We start from the raw sequence: 20,338 nt of genomic DNA, 5'->3' as shown, positions 1-20,338 counted from the left end.
TTGCACATAATATGATTAACTGAATAAAAATTGTACAATTATTAGTGATTAATACTTTAAATTGTTGCCCAGCACTACTACAAGTATTCAAATAGACTGTGGTTGCAGTGATTTACACAAAGGGTTAATTTTCTCTTCATCTCCCAAGACAACAAAAGAAGGCAGCTGCAGTTTGAGGTGGGAAGAAAATTTCTACCCTTGATGACTGATTAGAACAATGTCTTCTCTGTGAGATCAACGGCTTAACTGGAAGCCTCATTACAGGTTTGCGTGTCGGTGAGTTCACATGTTGATCCCTCTGATGAATCTGGAGACCTCCTGGGTGCTGTCAGCCATCAGTTTAGGAGCTGCAGTCCCGGAACATGCAGTACTCTGGCCCATTTAAATCAGTTTGTTGAGAAAACTAAGCTACGCAAGAAAAAACCCTCTGGAATTCTCTGAAACCTCCAGCAACCATATAAAAAACAAACAATTTCTTACAAATTGCACATGTACCTCAGCTGTTGAGACAATGGAGGTAATGTGAGAAACTTTTTTGTTTGTTTCTTTTAGTGCTAAAGCCTTTTTTTGGTCTCCATATTTCTGTAATGAAATTATATGTACTGAAATTAGAGTGCAAATTTGAATCAAACCTCTAAGCGAGATCTGTGGGTTCTTGGCAGTGAAGGAGGAACACAACAGTATTCTCGCACATATGCCATGCACATCGGCGAGAGGCTCAGCAGGCTGCCAGCACCAAAGTGTTCATCACTCTCCTCCCACTCCTTTTCATAACACAGAATAGAAATATATATATATATATATATATATATATATATATAACTAAAGTATATAATGAGCCCAACCAGTCAGTGGTGAAGATCAAAAAGCAGATGTTCAAGGAGAATGAAATGCCCCCATTGATTGGCCGTAGTGCTTTGGTCCCCCCTAGCGAAGTCCACTAATCAATACCTGAGAGATAAGCAGCAGTCAGCTACTGACATTGGTGATGTATAACTGCCATGGATGAACAGTAACAGATGACTTCTTCCTGTCTTGGTCAAGACTCACCAGAGCAACCAATACACCAAGGACACGCTAGAACCAACCAACCAAGATCTACAGAGATGTGAAAAAAGGGGAAAAAAAAAATATATATATATATATATATATATATATACATACATACATATTAGGAGAAGATAATGAAACAAAAACTCATGTGATCCTTAGCAGATCTTAAAATTGGGTAAATAAAACCTCTAACAGCAATACCTCTTAAAAAAAGGGCCTAAATGTTGAAGCAGAGTATAAAAACTTCATCCACTCCATGATCCATCAGAATCACTGTTAACAGCAATTACTTGAAAGTCTGTTTCATGGTTGTGGAGGAATTTTGGTCCACTCTTCTTTACAATGTTGTTTCAGTTCATTGAGGTTTGCAGCATTTGTTTCTGTAAGGCTCTCTGAAGGCTCAACCACAGCATTTACACCCGGTTGAGGTCTGGATTTTGACTGGATTGTGTCAACACCTTGATAAATTTCTTTTTCATACATTAAGTTATAGATCTGCTGCTGTGTTTGGGGTCATTGTCCTGCTGCAAGGGACAATTTCAGCCTCTTCAATGACTCTAGAGCACTTTTGAATACAGAATACCAGGGTTCAGGTCCTGTGGCTACAGAACAAGCCCATATCACCAACCCTCCACCACCATGCTTGATAGCTGGTATGAGGTGTTTGTGCTGGCGTGCTGCATTTGTTTTTGTTTTTTTTGTGCATTCTGACCAAAAATGTCCACTTTGGTCTGGTCTGTCTAAAGGACATTGTTCCAGAAGTCTTGTTTACTTTTACTGTTAAGTAAAAAAAAAAAAAAAAAAAAAAGTTTTATTGTTTATCTTTTGCTTCCAAAAATTGTTCAGCTCCTTGGTTGTTTTTAAATGTGCTATATAAATAAATTTTATTTAATTTACGTTTTTTTTTTTTACTTAAATGCAGCTTTGCCAGCCTAAGCTGTGCTACTATGTTCTTTTTTAGAGAGAAGAGACTTTCTCCTGCAATCCTTCCAAACTTCCATACTGTCTGTTTCTAACTGGACTGTCATGAACTTTCACATTTAACCTGCTAACAGAGGCTTGGAGAGTCTGAGATGTACCTCTTGTGTTTTTTACAGATTCTCTGAGCATTGAACGGTCTGAATGTGGGCTGAACTTGCTGGAACACACACACCTGGAAAGACTGGCAGCTGTCTAATGAATAATCTTTCTCTCTGTAGAACGTTGGACTCCAGATGGTTAGGAAATGACCTTATAACCTTTGCCAGATTAACAGGTTTTCTCCTCAATATACCTGAATGCTGCAAACCAGCAAACTGACAAAACTTCTGGTTTTTTTTGTTTTTTTTTTTTAAATTATCACTAATAATGATCAATTAATCAAGTATATTTGATCAACAGCACCTATAGAAGCAATCAGGGTGAAATTAGTTTTCCACACACTGATTCTGCATTTTGTCTTAATTTTTGTTAATTAAACAACAACACATTATGTGTTGTATATGTAAAGTTGAAATAAGGCTTCCTGTATTTAAGACCTTTTAAAGACTATATTTATTATTATTATTATTATCATTATTATTTTTATTATCATTATTATTATTATTATTATCATTATTATTATTGAAGGAGGATGTACTTTATTTTCCACATCTTGCTCATGAAAATGGAAATGAGCCATCGGATGATAAATCAAAGCACTCTTTTATTCACTGTAGTCAACTCACACATAATATGACCATCCCCTTCTGATTGGGTGACATCCCACCTATGTACCTATTAATCAGCCGGGGTTAAATCTTTAGAAGGTTAGAGTGAACCCCTGACAAGGCAACAAGGATAAATAACCTGAAAAGGAACCACTGTTATCGCCCTGTTTGTTTTTCAAAAGACAATAATGAAATAAATAAATGAAAAAAAAATGGCTGAGAGAAAATGAAATGATGGCGTGGCTGTGTTTTGTGAAATTGTGCTGTCAAACGTTTCTCCTTTCTAATTTCCTGGAGCGCAGATGATGGAGCATGTGTGCTGACAGCTGAATCAGATAAAAAAAAGAAAAAAAGTCTTTTCTCCTTTTCCACCTCACAAGCATTTTTTACGCGACATTTATAAATATAATAATGAAACAATTAATTTGTGGCAAACAACGTTTGACAGATACCATGACCTTGTGTGCTCTGTAATTTTTTTAATATGGTCATTCATTAAAATGTCGAGGCTGACAGGAACAGATTAAAATACAGAAACTCAGCAAAATGTTTATTTACCAGAAACTATTTAAACCGCACTTATCTAAACTTATGGAAGCAGGTGGACGATGCTCAAATTAAACAGAAGACCAAAAATTGATTCAGCTTCTTTTTCCAACTTTTCAATAACTGTTGAGGCTGTTGCTGCGTTTGGAAAACCTACAAAGGTTTTAGAGCAAGTAATCCTTTCAGAGTGTGTATTTGTGTGTGTGTTTGATGGGACCGTCCCAACACAACTGTCACTTTGCTCCCCTGTTACAGGTGCTCCACACAGGGGAGCTGGCAGCTCTGACGGACGCCTCCGCCGACGGATTTATGGGAAATGACAGCTCTCGCTACATAAAGCCGAAGTGGTCGGGGGAAGGGGAGACAACGGAAGTTCCAAACCAAGACTGCATGGTGCTGACACAAGCTGAAATTTATTTCCTGTGCTCTGCCAGGCAGTTTTGGTTGAAAATGTGATGCTCATACTTTTTGGGCCTGGAGACTTGAGTCAGTGTGGAGAGACGGAGCCCCACCCTTCATCTACTCCCTCTGTTTGTGGTAATGGTCTACAAGCCTTTCTGCGGGCGAAAATCACATTTCGTACATGGCTGACTCTTGATGAATTATTTCACATTTCACTTACTTACTGTACCTTAGCAAAAAGTTAATCTACATCAGTGATGTTGAAGGAAAATTCCACAGCTTGAAAATGAACAGCTCCCCTTGTTCAAACTCAAAAGGTGTGGAGCGTGTGGCTCCTTAAAAAGTCCATTTCAGACTCCATCATTTAACCGTTTGACAGCACATCTGAATGCACACGGGCCAGGCCAGCCCTCTGATTTTCTATGTATTTAAATATGGACCATCTTTAATTGAGCAGAAACCGCTGTGGAGAACAGTGCTGAACTAATACTGAGGCTGAAATATCATTACGCTGATGGAAACCGGGCTCTCTGACTTTTATTGGCAGCTTGCGAGCTAAATGTGTGGTTCAATTCAGAGGCGGCCATAGCTGCAGCAGCAAAGTAATCGACTTTGGGACAAAATGGTGTGGAAAATGACGTGTAGGCCTTTGCCTAAAGCCAACCTTGCGCATGCAGAAATCTATCAGTCAGGTGCACACTAACATTGGCATTTACACAAATGTGATTTAGTCGACGATACTGGAGAGCTGATGTGCCGGACCAGTGCTTTTAGTGAAAGAAAACTACTATTTCATGCCATGCAATCTGCTGCTCCTGCTGCTGAAAATGTCTGCGCATTTGGTTTTAGTTTGAACTCACTTATGTCCTGATAAAACAGTGTTTTACATATAAAACCCTGCAGCGTATTTGGGTCAAAGTATCCTGAACCTTGTAAGCATTTGACTCAGAATTTTAAATCTCTAACCTCATTCAAGTCAGCTCTTTTTGTCTCTCTCTCTCTCTCTCTCTCTCTCTCAGCCAGTAGGAAATCAGCTCTTTGTTTTGAGATCAACACAAGATTCTCTGCTGTTCCACACTACTGTGCTGTGAGTATTTTTGGCTCTGTGCTGCCAAAGTTTGGACACAGCCATTTATAATTCTCTTGCAAGGAAAGCAGCTTGCTTCTTTTTCCAAACAGACTCCATGGGATGCAAACGGGTCCAGGCTGTCATGTGGTCTGCACCCAGATTCACATTATTTCTAAGCGGCACCAGCTTAAGCCAAAAAGGGCTTGACCAGTAAACCAAACATTAATCATGACAATAAGACACAATTAAACTGCAATTATATAAAAGACCTTTTCTTCTTCTTCCTCTTCTTTTTTCTGTTTTGGGAGTGCCTTGACTACCGGTCTTACATCAGCTGCTAAACCTCAGATTCAGAGTCTCTCTCCCAGCAGCAAGCCTGGAGGAGCTACAGTCACACCCACTCACTTGCGCGCACACACATACACTTGCTGAACCACAAAGCAGATCAAGTGTGCCTGGAGAGCTCTATAGAGAGGCCAGTTTTCCTCATTAGACCGCATGTGCACCACTCTCCAAAAAACCCCTCACTCTAATCACTGTCACCAGACCTCGGCTGAAAAACAGATAATTAATGCTGGGCCCTGCCTCAATCAGCTTCCATGCTAAACAGCCTCGTGTACATATGTGCGCGCATGTGTGTGGGTGTCCACGTTTGTCTATTTGGAGTCTGTCGATGTAGGAGGCCCCCCCTCCCCTGGGGGGGACCGTGGATGCTCGAGCCATCAACAACAACGATTTCTCTCAGGCTCGCATTAGCTCTCAGAACAAATGAAAGGCAGATAATGCACGTTTACAGAATTTACAGAGGGAATGTGCAGCTTTTCTGACAAAAGCTGTTTGTGTGTTTCTGTTTCGTGGCATCTCCTCATTCACGACTCTAATGTCTTGCCCCCTTCTGCTCCCCGACTGCCCTTTTATTTCCCCTTCACCCATTTATTACATGGAATGGACTTCTTAATCGAATGCTTTGCAGAGCAGATTTATTTATGTTCTCTTTTTCCTTCCTAAAGGCAGTTATTAATATTATAAATATTTGATGATACTTTGTGTGACCCTGCAGAGAATGACAGAGAGGAATTGAAGGTTAATGCTGGGCGTACAGACTGATTAAATGGTGACCGCGTGGCGAAAGCCCATGCAGGGCTGCTATAAACTTTCTAATAAAACGGACTAAATAAACACTGTTCGCTGCAGTTTTGCTGTGGGACTTTGACAAGGTAATTTACAAAAAACACATTTCCTTTCTTGCCCTTTGGTGATGAATAAACATGGTTTTTATGTTATTTGCAATCATTTTCAGATATCTTTCTCCAAAAATACATAAAGGGAAAAGGAATTTCATGTATGACACCATTCAAATTTGGCTTCCAAGGTTTATGAAAAAGAAAAATATCCTTCAAAAGTCCACTATCTGATCACACATAGTACTACTAAACAAATAATTAGCAGTCAAAGTATTTGTTATTCATTTATTGTTGCAAAACAAATCCACATTTTTTTTAAAGATGAAGATTTTGTAGTAATTTTAATTTACATGATGTTGAATATATTTGCGTTTTAAGCTGCAATGATCTCAAATAAAGACATTTATTAGTCAGCTGGTCAATAAGGATTATTTCTTATCCAACTGAGTCATGAAAATAGTACTGTCTGCATAAATTAAGTACCTAATTCATGTTCCTCCACCACAAATTTCCCCTTTTCTTGGGTTACTCTTATACATGAAAGCCAATTAGCAAGCTCTAGAAAATTAAATGTGTGGTAAGGATCGATGGAAACAACCTCTCTGCGTACTTGTGAGTCTCTATTAACGCATGAGCCAGCAGATGTGTTGGGTTAATTTACATTGAAGGATGCTCCCACTCATCAAATTCAAATAGAAACCTTGTAGCTCCATATTTGAACATTTATATTTATTTATTCATTTATTTTCATAAATCAAATCTATTGCTCACCCATTGCATCTGTTTGTGGCTCTAATGAAAAAAATAGTTTGTGTCTAAAGGTTTCTGTTTACCTCCACCAGTAGGGTGCAGTATGGAGCAGTAGTGTTCAGCAGAGGCTATATTCAACTGCAGAAGAAGCCCCCTATGCAAGACAAACAATGCTTTCTTAAATAAAGGAGATGATCATTTGAAAGAGTAAAACTTTATCCTAACACAAAAGAAAGATGGCATCTATAAATAATAATATGTTAAGACCTGAGACATTTAAGACTGGAGTGCAAGAGGCAATACAGTCTTAAGCTGCCTCATGAAAGCGTCACAATACTTATAACAGTAGTTCTCAAACTTTTTGAGCAGGGCCCCCTTTTCATCCACAATAATAATGTCAAGCCGCCCTCACCCCCCCATCTTACTACCACATGCACCCCAACACTTACAATGAAATGTAGAAAGAAAATACTGTGAAATAGTCTTCAGTTTCTTTGCTACTTCTTCATTAATTATAGTTAAAACTATATCAGTGATGGGGGAAGTATTAATTCCTCTGCTATGCTGTGAAGCTTTTTAGATGGGAATCTCTGCACGCTACTTTATACGAGGTAAGTTGAGCAGTTAATGAGACAATACAACTCTGTTATTTATGTCAGTTTAGTAGTTTATTTCTAAAATAATCAGTGGGTTTTTCTTGTGTTCAGGATGAGAAGTTCCTTAAAGGCTTCATACTATCAGATGCAAACACTTTGAGACATATGACACACAATGGCCACGTTTACATGAGTTTTAAATCCTCTTTAATTCAGAATAAAAATTCATTCCTCTTTAAAAGGATTAAAAATGATCTTATAAACACCTAATTCCAGTTGAAAATAACCATTCTGAATAAAACTTCAATTGGAAGTAAGTGGCTGGTTTATTCTGATTTTAAATGCGAATTGAATAATTTCTGGATCATGTTCATTCTGCTTTAAAAGAATTCTGGTCTTTTTCAGCATGCTCGTTCTTTGTCCTGTCATGATGACAGCATGGTACTCTGTCTCCTGTCTCCTCCTAAGCTGATGGACATTAAATAGTATGCTGGTGTTGAGCTGCTGCTTCAAAACTAGAATCAAAATGGTTCTTATATTGTGGTCTTCCATGTTGTAGCCGAAAAGGAAAGAAGCAGGAACTGGAGTTTGCTTTCTTCTGGTACGCGTAAATTCGTCACGTCCGCCTCTTGTCCAATAAGAACCTTTCCCAACCCTTAGATCTTAACCAGAATTGAATAAAGGAGATTAAACGTGTTTTCCATATTTTGAATAAACCTCAATTTTGAATTACTATTTCCATGTAAATGCGAAAGAGAATACTATAATTCTGAAATACTTAATTCTGAATAATTAATTTCAAATTAAAAATCATGTAACCGTGGCCTATGGTCTCTCTTCCTTACCATTACCTGACCACTGCCTGGTCAAGACAAGGCCCAGATATGCCTTGTCATACTTTCTTGTGGTTGTTCACCTGTTTGTTGATTCACCATTAGGGAAGCACAGATACCAGTACTGGGTATCGGTCTGATACTGTGTGTGTGTGTACTCATTCTCAGTATTCATAAAAGTCTTCCGAAACTACAGAACCTGACATCAATGTGAATATTAACACGTTAATGGAAAAATGTAAAGATAAAAGATGTAAAAAAAATGGTCAAAATTAACCTACTAATGGAAAGATATTACTCTGTGGAATTAACACGTTAATTTGTTATTGCATTAACAGATAAACAACAAAGTTATTACTCATGCCAGATTAAAAAATTAAATTTGCATTATCTCGGTGAGAAGAGCTTATTTTTAGCATGTAATTGCTTTGTCACAGAGAATAACCAAATCCACCAAAAAACACTTTATCCCCAGTATTTATGAAGATTCTGATAGCCTTACAGTTAGGATTTTTCAACATCAGGCATCCAGAAACAAAGTTATTACAGATGCTATTTTAAAAGTCTGAATTTGGCTTTATCGCAGCAAGAAAAGCTAATTTTAGATATTGTCACAGCTGTGAACATAATCCAGCAAAAGCCATTGTATCCTCCTTATTGATGAAGATTCTGGCAGTTCTTAAGCCTTACATTAAGAGGAGGGCACATTGGTGCCCATTACCCCCCCAAAAAACCTAACACACACACTGGTCCAATAAACAGTGTGCCCTTTAAGGTGATGATTTAGTGATGCTTTGCATAGACAGCCCCGTACCCTCGGACTCAAGGACAAAATCATTTTAACTACATTTCAGCTTGACTATAATGACATGTCACTAAAATACTAATAACAAACAAACATACTTGATATTTATTAGATTAAAAGAAAAAGACTTTTAATCTCCTAATAAGTTGCACTAAAGTTGGACATAAAAGCTTTCTGGCTGACAGCGGTGAAATATTTTACAGTTTTGGTTTCTAAAAACAACAAACAGCAAAATATTTAACTAGAGACTGAGATGCTTGATCATTTGTTAAATTAAAAGCTTCTTTTGTGAGTTATGTTTCAGGAAAAGTTGTTGGGCATATTCTCAGAAAAAAAAAACATACCCAAATAAATGAAGAATTACTCTACTAAGTGTCATATTCATGTTCCTGGTGTCTAGAGATATCTATGGACCTCAGAGAATGTATGAAAAATGTTGTGTCTGTTACTATGCTTAAATAAATTGCAGTAAAACGGAGGAGAAATGTCTTTTTGCCCCATATCTGACAGCGGTCTACGCCATATTACTCCACACACACAGATGCCATTAAACACCCTCAAGTAAAGGATCATTTCTAAATATTGTTTTTTTTTTTCATAGTAGGTGATTAAGTTTTGTCATTTCTTCAGCCTTTTTAAGGACCAACCACTTAAGTATTTAATGTCAGTTTATAATTAGTCTGTTCCAAAGTTATCTTCACAGGAGTTTGTGAACTAATTCATCAAGTGCAACACAACTAACCCAATTATATAAATAACATGTTTACATATGGATTTCTTACATCCTTAACGAAAAACAAATGAAAAATAAACCATTATTATCCCTAAGAAGAAAAGCATCCAGTATCTATTTAACTCTAGTCCATTTGGTATGTTTCTGTGTGCTGGAAGATTTATTATGAGAGACAAGCAGTCAGCTGCATGGATCAGCATTTCCATAACCTGTCAATGATGGATGCATTTTCACCAATCCCACCAAGCAGCAGGAAGAGTCATGTCTAAAAAACAAGAGGAACCACTGAGCTCAGCTACAAGTTACTAAAACTTCATTCAGGAGTCAGTTTTGTGCCTAAACTGCAAGATACCTTTAAAAACTAAACTCTAGAGCTACCCAGACAGTGGAAAATGGATTTAAATTACTAAGTTAATTTAAAATTAATAAATTTTAAATGACTTAAAATTGCTAACAAATGCTAATCCAGTTTGTTTATGTTGCTAAACCAAACTCAGAGGATTTAAATGTTAAATATCCACCATGCTATCCACAGTGATCTTTCAGCCAAAATGAAGGTTGGAGAGCTACTTCTCCACTTTTGGATAAAAGGTTAACCTAACATTAGCATCACATTTTTAGCTGTTAGCAAAGATTTTGAGGCCAACAATACAAGAAACTGAGCAAATGAAGTTCCTTTAAGGGAACAGATATGACACCATGAATATGTATATATTTTTAAGTAAAGAAACAATAATGGAGACAGGAAAAAGCTTTATGAGTCAAAGGTGAAAAATCTGCTCTATTTTCTCACTCATGTATGTAAAAGATAGAAGCCAACTTGTTTTGTTTATTTTCTTCTTTTTATGCTGTTCTTTACCTAATGCCAAATGATCTGGGTCTCTCAAAGGATCTGGAGTTCTCATCACTAAACACAGCAGAGCGATGTGGTTTGTCCCTCTGAGGGAAGTCAGGAAGACATTATCCTCAGGTTCTGCTGCTAAAGTAATAATGCAAATTCATTATAAGGAACTTGATGCAGCTACAGGAGTTAAATGCAACAGCTTTTTACCTCGATTTGTCCTTGTAGCTAACAAGTAAAACAGCTAAGTTATGTTAGCTTGGTAGTACTCAGTAGAAGTGAAGTTGCGCTGAGTGGAAACAATCCTCAAAGAAGAAGACAATAAATGAAGAACTGCAGGGACATCCAGAAGAAGAAAATGGGTGAGCTATTGCAAAAAAAAGACTTTAAACAGTGAGAATATCCAGGATATTTTCTTTGTTAAACTAGTTAATCATACATATAAACTTTTTTTTTTTTGCATATAAAGTTTTTTCTCCTTATCTGTGTTATTTTTTAATGATTATCTTTTCTACCATTTCTATTTACCTTTTTAAATTCACATTTTCTAAATGTGACTTAAAATGCAGTCAGTGAGGTGGAAAGATAACAAAATAAGTGCTAAATTGAACAGGCTGTGTAGAAAGGCCTGGACTGAGCAGTGACCAGAAGAGCCATAGGATGGTAAGAAGAAGGGTTATCTATTTATCTATTTATTTATTTATTTATTTATCTATTTATTTATTTATTTATTTAACAATGCATTTTGGGTCAGGCAGAAATGTAGTGTTACATACAGTCCTTTTAAACCACAAAGAGATTATTTACATGGAATAAGGCAAAGCTAAATGCGTTCATGAACACATATTTTGTTTTTTAAGGTTTTTTTTTTGTTTTTGTTTTCTTGTTTGTTCGTTTTCTTGGGAGTGAAGGCTGTGTTAATAAAATCAAGTAGACATCGTTGCCATTGGGTCAAAAGCAAAATAATAACTAAATAATTAATCAACTAATTAAAAAATATATTATTTGAATAATTGCTTCTCATATAAACTATAATGTTGGTGGATAGGGCACAACAACAGTAATTAAAATCAAACTGAGTCCTGTTTGCTTCCGTTAAAGGCAGGAAATGTCCAACACAACCAACACTGTGTGCATGAACTGAAAAAAGCTAGCAGAAAATGCGCTGTGAGCTAATCATAAAATCTAGCTAGGAAACTGTTTCTTAGACATAAAACTATTTTTTAAACATGTAGATGTGTATCTCTACAAAACTCACAACTGTAAACACACAGTATTCCATTGCAGCACTTTCACTCTGCAATTACCATCTTCCTCACAAGGCAAGGCAACACTTCCCACACTCACTCTTCAAATCAATTATTTCTGGCTTTCTGTCAACAGGAAACAAAAAATAAAGAAACAAAAAAAAGTATCCTCGATGTTTACAACACATGTCCTCCATCAGTGAATTGTGCATTTGCGAGTTTTTGAATATGCTTTGTCAAAGAAGGATGGAAAACGGAAACAGCACAAATTACAGCATCAAGTTTCAGCCCTGCATCTGTGGCTGGAGTGGGAAACATATGATGGGATGTGCAGTTGTAATTAGAAGTCAGCAAATTAGCAAATTCAATCACTTGCTATTTGAAATGTGCAATTACTGGAATCCGATATCACAAAGTTAGGTGGAGAAATTGTGAAAAAAGAAACTGAAAAGTAGGAGAAAACACCCCGCTTCCTCTACAGCACATAATTTAATCAGCAATGTATCTGATTAAAATGTTTAAAAGGCGGTGGCATGCAACATTTATTGACTTCCGAAATGTGTCTTTCTTTATACATTCAGACACGGCTGAATAACTGATTTGAAGCTGACATATATAATTCGACCTTGTCAGAAGCTGATCTCCATCCCCCCACATTTCCTTGCGCATGCTGTGTAATTGAGCCTTCAGGGAGAGTGGAAAGACTATCTGGTCCTCACTTTGTAAGGATCTGTATTGATGATCAAGACTGGTTACCAACCACCTGATCGATAGGTGCATGCACAAGCGCACACATGGTAATAAATATGGCGTCGCAGTGACTTATCTCGCTTTCACCAGCCGTTTAATAATTGCAAAGATCATAGACTTACGTTAACAGCACCTCTGGGGTACACGCTTCACTCTGAAAGATATGTGTAATTAAATATGTTTCTTTGCATAAAAGGCTATTAACTTCTCTTCTGCATATTTCTCCACAATGACACGTATAATGTGGAAAAGCTCCATTTAAATTGGTCAGCTTTTCCACATTTAAATTACATAAATTTCACATGAAAGCCAAAGGCAACTCTAAAATGAAAGTTGCATTAATTGAGGGAGTTTAAATTACTTTTTTGTGATGTAGCTTTTGTAATCTCCCTCATGTGTGGTGGTTATAGTAGATCAGTCAAGTCAAAGTTTTGCTTCAACCTGTTTTTTTCCCAGTATGCCATGTCTGGGAGAACTGGTAGTGTGGAGGGAAAACAGAAAAGGAAAGGATGCATAATTGTCTTGTTTACCTTGATTTAATAGCGTGTCTGTGTGTGTTGAACCACAAGGGCTGAGAAAATTTGCCAAGGCCGGGTAGACGAGGATGTCAATCTCTGGCTTTTCATTCACTTTTGCTGACACGTGCAACCGGAGCCTCAGCCGGTCCCGAGAGCCACTCCACATTTCTAACAGTCAAAATCAATCCCTCATTTAGATTCAGCAACTTGGAAAACATGAAAAATATCACCTATGGCAGCAGAACATGCCAGAAAATCACTAGAATTGTAAATGAACATCAAAGTTTCAAGTACAAACTAAAAGCAAGCAGGAATTTAATTTGAAGCATCAGTGGATGATTCGTGTCAAACCACATCGTAAAAATGCAAATACTTTATTTCTCACTCCAGGAGTTTATAGTCCAACAACAAATCTAATATATGGCGGGGTCTTTAACATATATATGTTTTCATTTTCTGCATTTGCTCATCAGATTGTCAAAGCAAGTGAGGCGCCAACACAATATCCTGGGCTTCAACAAATGTAATATAACCGGGAATGGAATGGGCCAGTGTGATGCAGCTGCAGCGTTGGGGCCAATGGGAGCTCTTTAAATGAGAGCGTGGCTGTAAACACCACGTCTACTGTCTCCCCCCCTTGCCGGCATTACTAGTGAAGCTGATGACAAGTGCCGAGCAGCCCCTCTAGTGCCTTTTAATACAGCAAGAGCATTCTCCAGGGGAAATGCAATCTGTGTCCTCTGCACAGATCCACTGTCTGCACTTCCCCGCATGTGAGCGGCTATCATATTATACTCCCCGCTCTCGAAATGGGAGAAGGAAATAGGAAATTGCCTCGGCCAGAGATGAACTAGGAACATAATCAAAAAATAGTGTGGCGCAAACGGTGCAGATCAGCCTGGCAAGAGTCCCCCCCTCCTGGTTGAGCGCTAAATAATAAGCAGCGGGGTTGCTCGGGATGGCTTGTGCCATTAAGAAGAAAGTATGGTCCCTTTTTTTTTTTTTCTTTCTTTTTAACCCCTCGGGCATCTATTGGCTTATAGCAGCTTATATGTTTGAGATGGGAGATAAGAACAGGGATGCTTCCCTCATGTGGTGATCCCACATTCCTTTATAGCCAATAACTGCACAGACAAAAGAAGTGTGTAAAACATTTTCCTCTGACATGGCTCATAACTGGGGTGGGATTTTTTCATCAAGAACAATAAAACAATGGCAATTTTCTGTTATTAGAAATAACATGAAAGCGCTGAAAGTGTCAGAAAGTACAGAAAGAATCGCACTTTTGCAGGATTGGTTTTGTTTTTGTTGTAAAGACGAGACGAAGCAAAATCGAAGCGGCAAAAAACAGACACAGCAATTCTTTGATTTCTATTTTTACCTCCTGAAAAAGACAAAGACACTTCAGCTTGAGGAAGATTGGTGAGTGTATGACTGTGTGAGTGTGTATGTGTGAAGTCAGAGTGTGTTTGAAGTAAATTTGCTGGACACGTGTGTTTGTGTGTGTGACACAAAGTGTGTGTGACAGCGTTAAGCCTGAGTGAGAGGTGAAAGGACTGCTGTACTCACAGTTGTGCTCTTGTTTCCCTGTGGTCTGCCGGCGTGTCAGAGTTTCATCCTCTCAGCGTCTCTCCCTGGGCTGGGCTTCCTCTTCCTCTTCTGACCAAAAGGTGTGAGGAGGAGGAGGAGGAGGAGGAGGAGGGGATACACGGTTTGAGCGTTAAGGAATGAAAACCGAAGAGAGAGAGAAGAAGAAGAGGAGGAGGGAGTCAGAGCAAGCTGGAGACAGAAACAGAATCAGAGAGAGATAGAGAGAGAGAAGACATATAGTGTGGATGGAGGGAGGGCGAGCGGTGGCTTGCGATTGGCCGGTCAGCCCGAGAGAGGGAGCGTCGGTCTCGGCGGTGTAAGGGCGGCGGGCTGCCTGCACCCCAGTCCGTCTGCCGGCTTCTCCGATTTAAACACCTCTAGAGCCACTTGAGCCAAATTCCTGCAGCAACACAACTCGCCAGCTAGCTGACGGCTCACACACTCACATCACACACACACACTAGGAAAAGGAGGAGGGAGCGAGGCAGACATATTCAGAGGGCCGATGACAGCTTCAAGCTGAAGCTTCTCCTTGGCTCCTCATCAATGACAGGTACTGAGGAAAAAGAGACGAAGGAAGGCTCCCCCTCCCATTCACACAGCTCTACACACACATATACACACACACACGTGCACACACAAATCACTCCCCCACATCCAAACCGCCCTCCTCCCCTCCCCATCTCAATTACCATAGCTGCAGCAGATGTATTGGGCTTGTCAGCTCTCAAGCAAGGCTGAGGAGGAGATGTGGGCTAACTTATCTCATCTAATTTAACCCAGCTATAATCAGACAACACTGTGGAGCTCATTTATGGTCAGACTGGACACAGGGCTTCTGGAGGTGAGGGGTGCAGGAGGCAAGATATGGAGACAGACAGACAAACTCCAATTAGCTCATCCTAGGTCAGAGAGCAGAAGCTAAAGGTTTAGGCTGCAGCCAAGAAAACACAAAGAAAAGAACAGTTCAAGGTGCTGCAGCCTGGTTGCTGTAATCTAACTGTGATTCATGATGCTGCCAATACAATCTGACTAATATCAGTGAACCCACACCCTAAACATTTCAAAAACCAGATTCAGTCCAAACAAGAAGGACTGTCATGGATATTAAGCCTGACATTTCTGCAGTTGACGCCCAGTTTGCAGCCGAATGTCAAGCGGAGGTATTTTTTCCCCCTCATTAAATGTTGTGCCCGGTCAACAGCAGACCAATTCCAATCGGCTCCACACAATGTCCCATGAATCCCATCTCCGTCCTCTTCACTCCACCAAATTCAATTAAAAAGAGAAATTGGCAATTAGATCCCTGTTATGATCCTGTAACAATGATCTAATCTGTAATTCATTGGCTGATGTTCCCCTGGGGTTGAGAGGGGGTGCTGCTTGATGGAGTGGCTCGGAGACTTCTTGGCATTCACTTTGGCTCGGGTGGAGCCTTGCGGGACCCCCCCTGTCTCTAAACAGAGGGTCTCTGTGCCATCAACTCCAGGGGTCGCTCAGTTTGCCTGCGGCAAGAACGCAAACCTGTGACATGCACTCGTTTGTTTCGCTCTCGTATGCACAGGGGCTCGTTTTGCAGGTTGCATGTGTAATATGTGTGCACGTGTGAGGACACAGGAGTCACCGCCCGGCATGCAAAAGCCAGAGATCTACACAAACTGCCGTCTCCTCTCATGGGAAGAGAAGTTTTTACTCCTTAATTGAATTATGTCAATTCCATTTGCTTAATGAAGGGGAGGGGGCAGTTTTCCCTTTCTGGGGCTTCAGGCTAACAATCACATTGAGACTCGGCGGGTGGAGGTTGCTAGAGGGGCGTGGGGTTGCAATATCCAGACTGGAACCCGCGCCTTGTTATCACCTCTCTAACTGGAGTCGTGTTACTGGGGCAGCACTACAGCTCCACCACATGTGGACTGTCTGCAGCACTTAGCATCACCGCTTTGACCTGCAGCAGCAGCCATGTTGGTATGTGTTTAAAAGACTTGTTACCTGGCAACGTTTAATATGTTTACAAACCTTTTGTTAATCTTATCACCCATCTCATGGAACTTATATTTAGTCCAGGGATAAAAGCAGTGTCCTTTATAGGAGGCATACACACCTACTCAGAGTCAGTGTCAACAGAAAAGCAAACTGACTATCATATAGGAGTGTGTGGGATGCGACGCACACACACACACACACACGCATGTTCGCGCAGGAACAGTGTGATTGCTCTGCTTCACTCGTTTAGCACTTCTAAGGCAGAGATCCCCAGAGGCCACCCATCACATCCAGTTACTGTAGCGCACAGACACGACCGAGACCCACCTGGCTGCTTTCACCTCAATCTGTAGGAGGCACTAGCACCACGACCGCTCTCCTTCTCACTTACTCACACACATCAGTCACCAGAGATCAAAGATGTGGACACACACACAAGACAGACACACTAAAATCTCACACCAAAGACCAAGACCACTTCCGGGTATGCAGACTTTTACAAACTTGCTTTAATTTGTTACAAATTTCCTCAGTGTGGTTACTTTCTGCATCACCACCATATTAACTTTTCCTAGAAGGTATGAAAAAAACCCTGAATTCCCAACTAGAAGTCCTACAAGAACAGAGAGAAAATTATTTTCACCCCCCACCCCTGCACTAACTTTAAAAAAATTGCTGTAATTAACATAAAATGAGTAAAATGTGTCCTCTAACAGAGCGCCGGTGAGAATAACAGATGTTATACATGGGAAATTAGTTCATTAACAGATACTCTTTAAGAAGAGGACTAATGAGACAGCTCTGCTTTGACTGTCGAGTCATGCTGATGGTGTCAGGTGCTGAGAAGAGGGTGAAATGGGCTTGCTCTGGGGTGCTACCCCAACAGATGCAAACAACAGATAGCTTGATTGGGAGTGTGAAAGTGTGGAAGGGGTGGGAAACGAGGGGATAAAGGATATGGAGGAGGTCTGGCCGGTGATTAGTGAGCTCCCTTGCTGGTTGAGCCTGACTTGTCACAGGTTGACATGGGATGCAATTATAGAAGGGAAGTTTCCCAGCCCCTCAGGCATGTGCCAGGCATGCTGTCAGCACCGGCTGATGTGTGGGCTCTTGGCACTGCCAAAGGTGTCACAGGCGCTTATGTGTGCACAAAACTGCTTCACCCCCATAAAAATTGACCTTAGCTTTTCCACATGCACCAGATGATGACTCTCTGTTCATGAAACACTGCACACAGTAACCTTCTGTTGGAGTATTAGTTGAACCCCCCACTCCACTCCCAGCTTTGGCTCCGTCTCATCTGAAGCCACAAGGAAAAGCCAAAACACTAGTGATTCTGCTGCTTCCTCACGCTGTTCCCACATCTTCTCCTTTTCCTTTCAGAGTTGCCTGCATGCAACTCTGCCAGCAGTGCGAGTAAGCTCTATAAGACCCAAGGCAAATTACCACAGTGGGACACTACATTTCTGTTCCACTTGCTTCTTCTTCCTCATCGTCCCCCTCCCCCCTTCCCATTTCTCTGCATGTCACAAATCAAAGTGTGTACCACAGCGAGTGCAGCTTAAAATGAATCCAATGTCCTCCACTGGCAGATTCACATTGATCCTACAGTGTAGGGGGGTGAGGGGTGGGGGGGGTGCTCCACTATGTTGTTTTTTTCTTTTTTTTTGCAACTTTTGTTCAACCTTTCTCTTTATTTTATCAAAACTGGCTCTTTTTTTTTATTTCCTTCAGAAAATTGATTTGTACAAAGTCTTCCACACCACCATCTAGTGGCTTGAAAGCCATACTAGTGGCCCATCAGGTGTGATTTTCCACTTCAGACAATTTTTTTAGGGGGGAAATGGCCTGAAATTGGATTCTTTGGCAGCTCACAGTTCCTTTAAAGTAGCCTCGGGCAACATAATACTTAGAGGCACCGCTATCATTTCCAGAAAGTTCTAAAGATGCTGGGGCTAATCCTGAGAGAGGGGGTGGAGCGACAGTTCTGGCTCTGATGCTTGGTGACCAACAAACATCCAGCCCCAGTCACATACAAAGATATTGTATAACATGTTTAGAGGGCAGGAAATAGGATGAAGCCACGAAGAAGTGTTGGAGCAGGTGTTAGCAGGCCTATAAAGTCACCAAGGTCTGCAGCCGTGTCCTGCTGCTGTTGTTAGTAATAGCTGCAGTCAGCCAACAGGACGTGTCCCTATGTCCTCTACCTGGGGCCCTGCTGTGATCGCACAGCAGGCGAACATATGACGCCTCCTTGCCCCTAACAGTTCAGAGCCCGCCACCCTGCCCGAGAGGGCCTGATTATATCGGTGGAACAAGAGCTAATTAAACTGAGTCTGATCAGGGAGTAAATTATTTAACACTGCCCACAAGTACCAATGACTCCTCTTTAGATCCTGAATCAGTGCCTGCTTTTTGTTGCTTTTGTTGCATCCCGCCACTTAGCTCGGTCTTTTCATCTGTTTTACAACATTTGCACAACTGCTCTTTCATCTCTTAAATGGTGCCATTCAATAGCAGCGCCGCAGTCGTGAAACAGTCACAGGGACAAATGCAGGGCCGCGGCTTGTGGGAGATAACATTGTGTGCTAGCAGAAGACGAGGAGAGGGACGAAGACGTCCTTTCAGATCAATGCAGAATGGATGAAAGAAATATCAGCAATGAGGTGATGTTAACTTTAAGGTCTTTAAAAATATATGAAAGCATAAAGAAAATCATCGCTACATGGTGAATTTTTTAAATGCTTCTTTTTGCTGATGCTCCTATTCGAACTGTATGACCAAAACTGTATGAGTGAAACTCGTGTATTCTTTCACACAGCAGGGGATAGCATTTCCCATTTCTTTTCTTCAGTGTTGTGGTCTTTTTTTCTGACAGCAGTGCTCTCACTGGACCAATTTCAGACTTTCTGATCACCCACTGCACCATGCACATCTTTCAATGGCTACAGGGCACTAACAGCAAAACAAACCCACAGAAAATCACTGATCCCTGACAGAGCAAACCACACACAGAATAATAATAATAAAAAAAACAGATCAGTTGCCTTATAAAAATAAAATTATGTATTTATAATCTGTTTATCACCAAACAATTAACCTTAAAAACATCCCAAACTACAGCAGCCTGGTGGCATCTGGATGATACACAACATGTTTGACATCATTTTCAACCTTCCAAACAAGATGAATAAATCAGTTTTTCCAAGATTCCAAGACTTTAAGGAGAAACATAAAAATATATTCATTTTTTAAAAAAAAGTATCACCATGGTAAGAGGAGGGGTTTGTTGTTGAGATGTGTTACATAAAATGTGGAAGCTGTAAAAAATGGGTGTGTGCTTTTTTTTTTTTTTTTTTTTTTTTTTTAATTGCTAAATGTTGTACCTATAGGTTGAACAGTTACTGAACAGCGGAATATGAAGTAAACTGGAAGTTAAACTAGAGATGCACCGATACCGGTATTGGGTATCAGCCTGAAACTATGTGTGTGTTCTTGTACACACACACACACACACACACACACACACACACACACACACACACACACACACACACACACATATATATATATATATTGGAAATAAATTTTTTTACTTCCACAGTTCTATGTCCTTTTGCATTCACCAACATGTCTGTCAATCCTAAAAAAAAATATAATAATAAAAAAATAAAAAAAATCTGTACTTCCATAGCTCTGTTATATTCATGGAAGAATTATACGTTGAACTTCAACATCCAAACGGACCTC

The 20,338-nt window shown here is 39.9% G+C and overlaps 1 protein-coding gene across 5 annotated transcripts in view; it reads right to left on the bottom strand.

Moving 5' to 3' along the window:
* The window catches only part of rbfox3a (RNA binding fox-1 homolog 3a), a 528,049-nt gene extending 513,280 nt beyond the window's left edge, over positions 1-14,769 (bottom strand). For 3 of the 5 annotated variants that reach the window (XM_041975734.1, XM_041975755.1, XM_041975750.1), the window contains exon 1: positions 14,585-14,769. The gene's annotated coding sequence lies outside the window, so the exon portion shown is untranslated. The remainder of the gene's footprint in view (positions 1-14,584) is intronic. The other 2 variants (XM_041975771.1, XM_041975780.1) reach the window with 2 other exon arrangements.
* Between the last annotated feature and the right edge of the window lie 5,569 nt (positions 14,770-20,338).

The sequence above is a fragment of the Melanotaenia boesemani genome, chromosome 2, assembly GCF_017639745.1.
Source record: "Melanotaenia boesemani isolate fMelBoe1 chromosome 2, fMelBoe1.pri, whole genome shotgun sequence".
Lineage (NCBI taxonomy): Eukaryota > Metazoa > Chordata > Actinopteri > Atheriniformes > Melanotaeniidae > Melanotaenia > Melanotaenia boesemani.
This window is presented reverse-complemented; position numbering and strand designations above follow the sequence as displayed.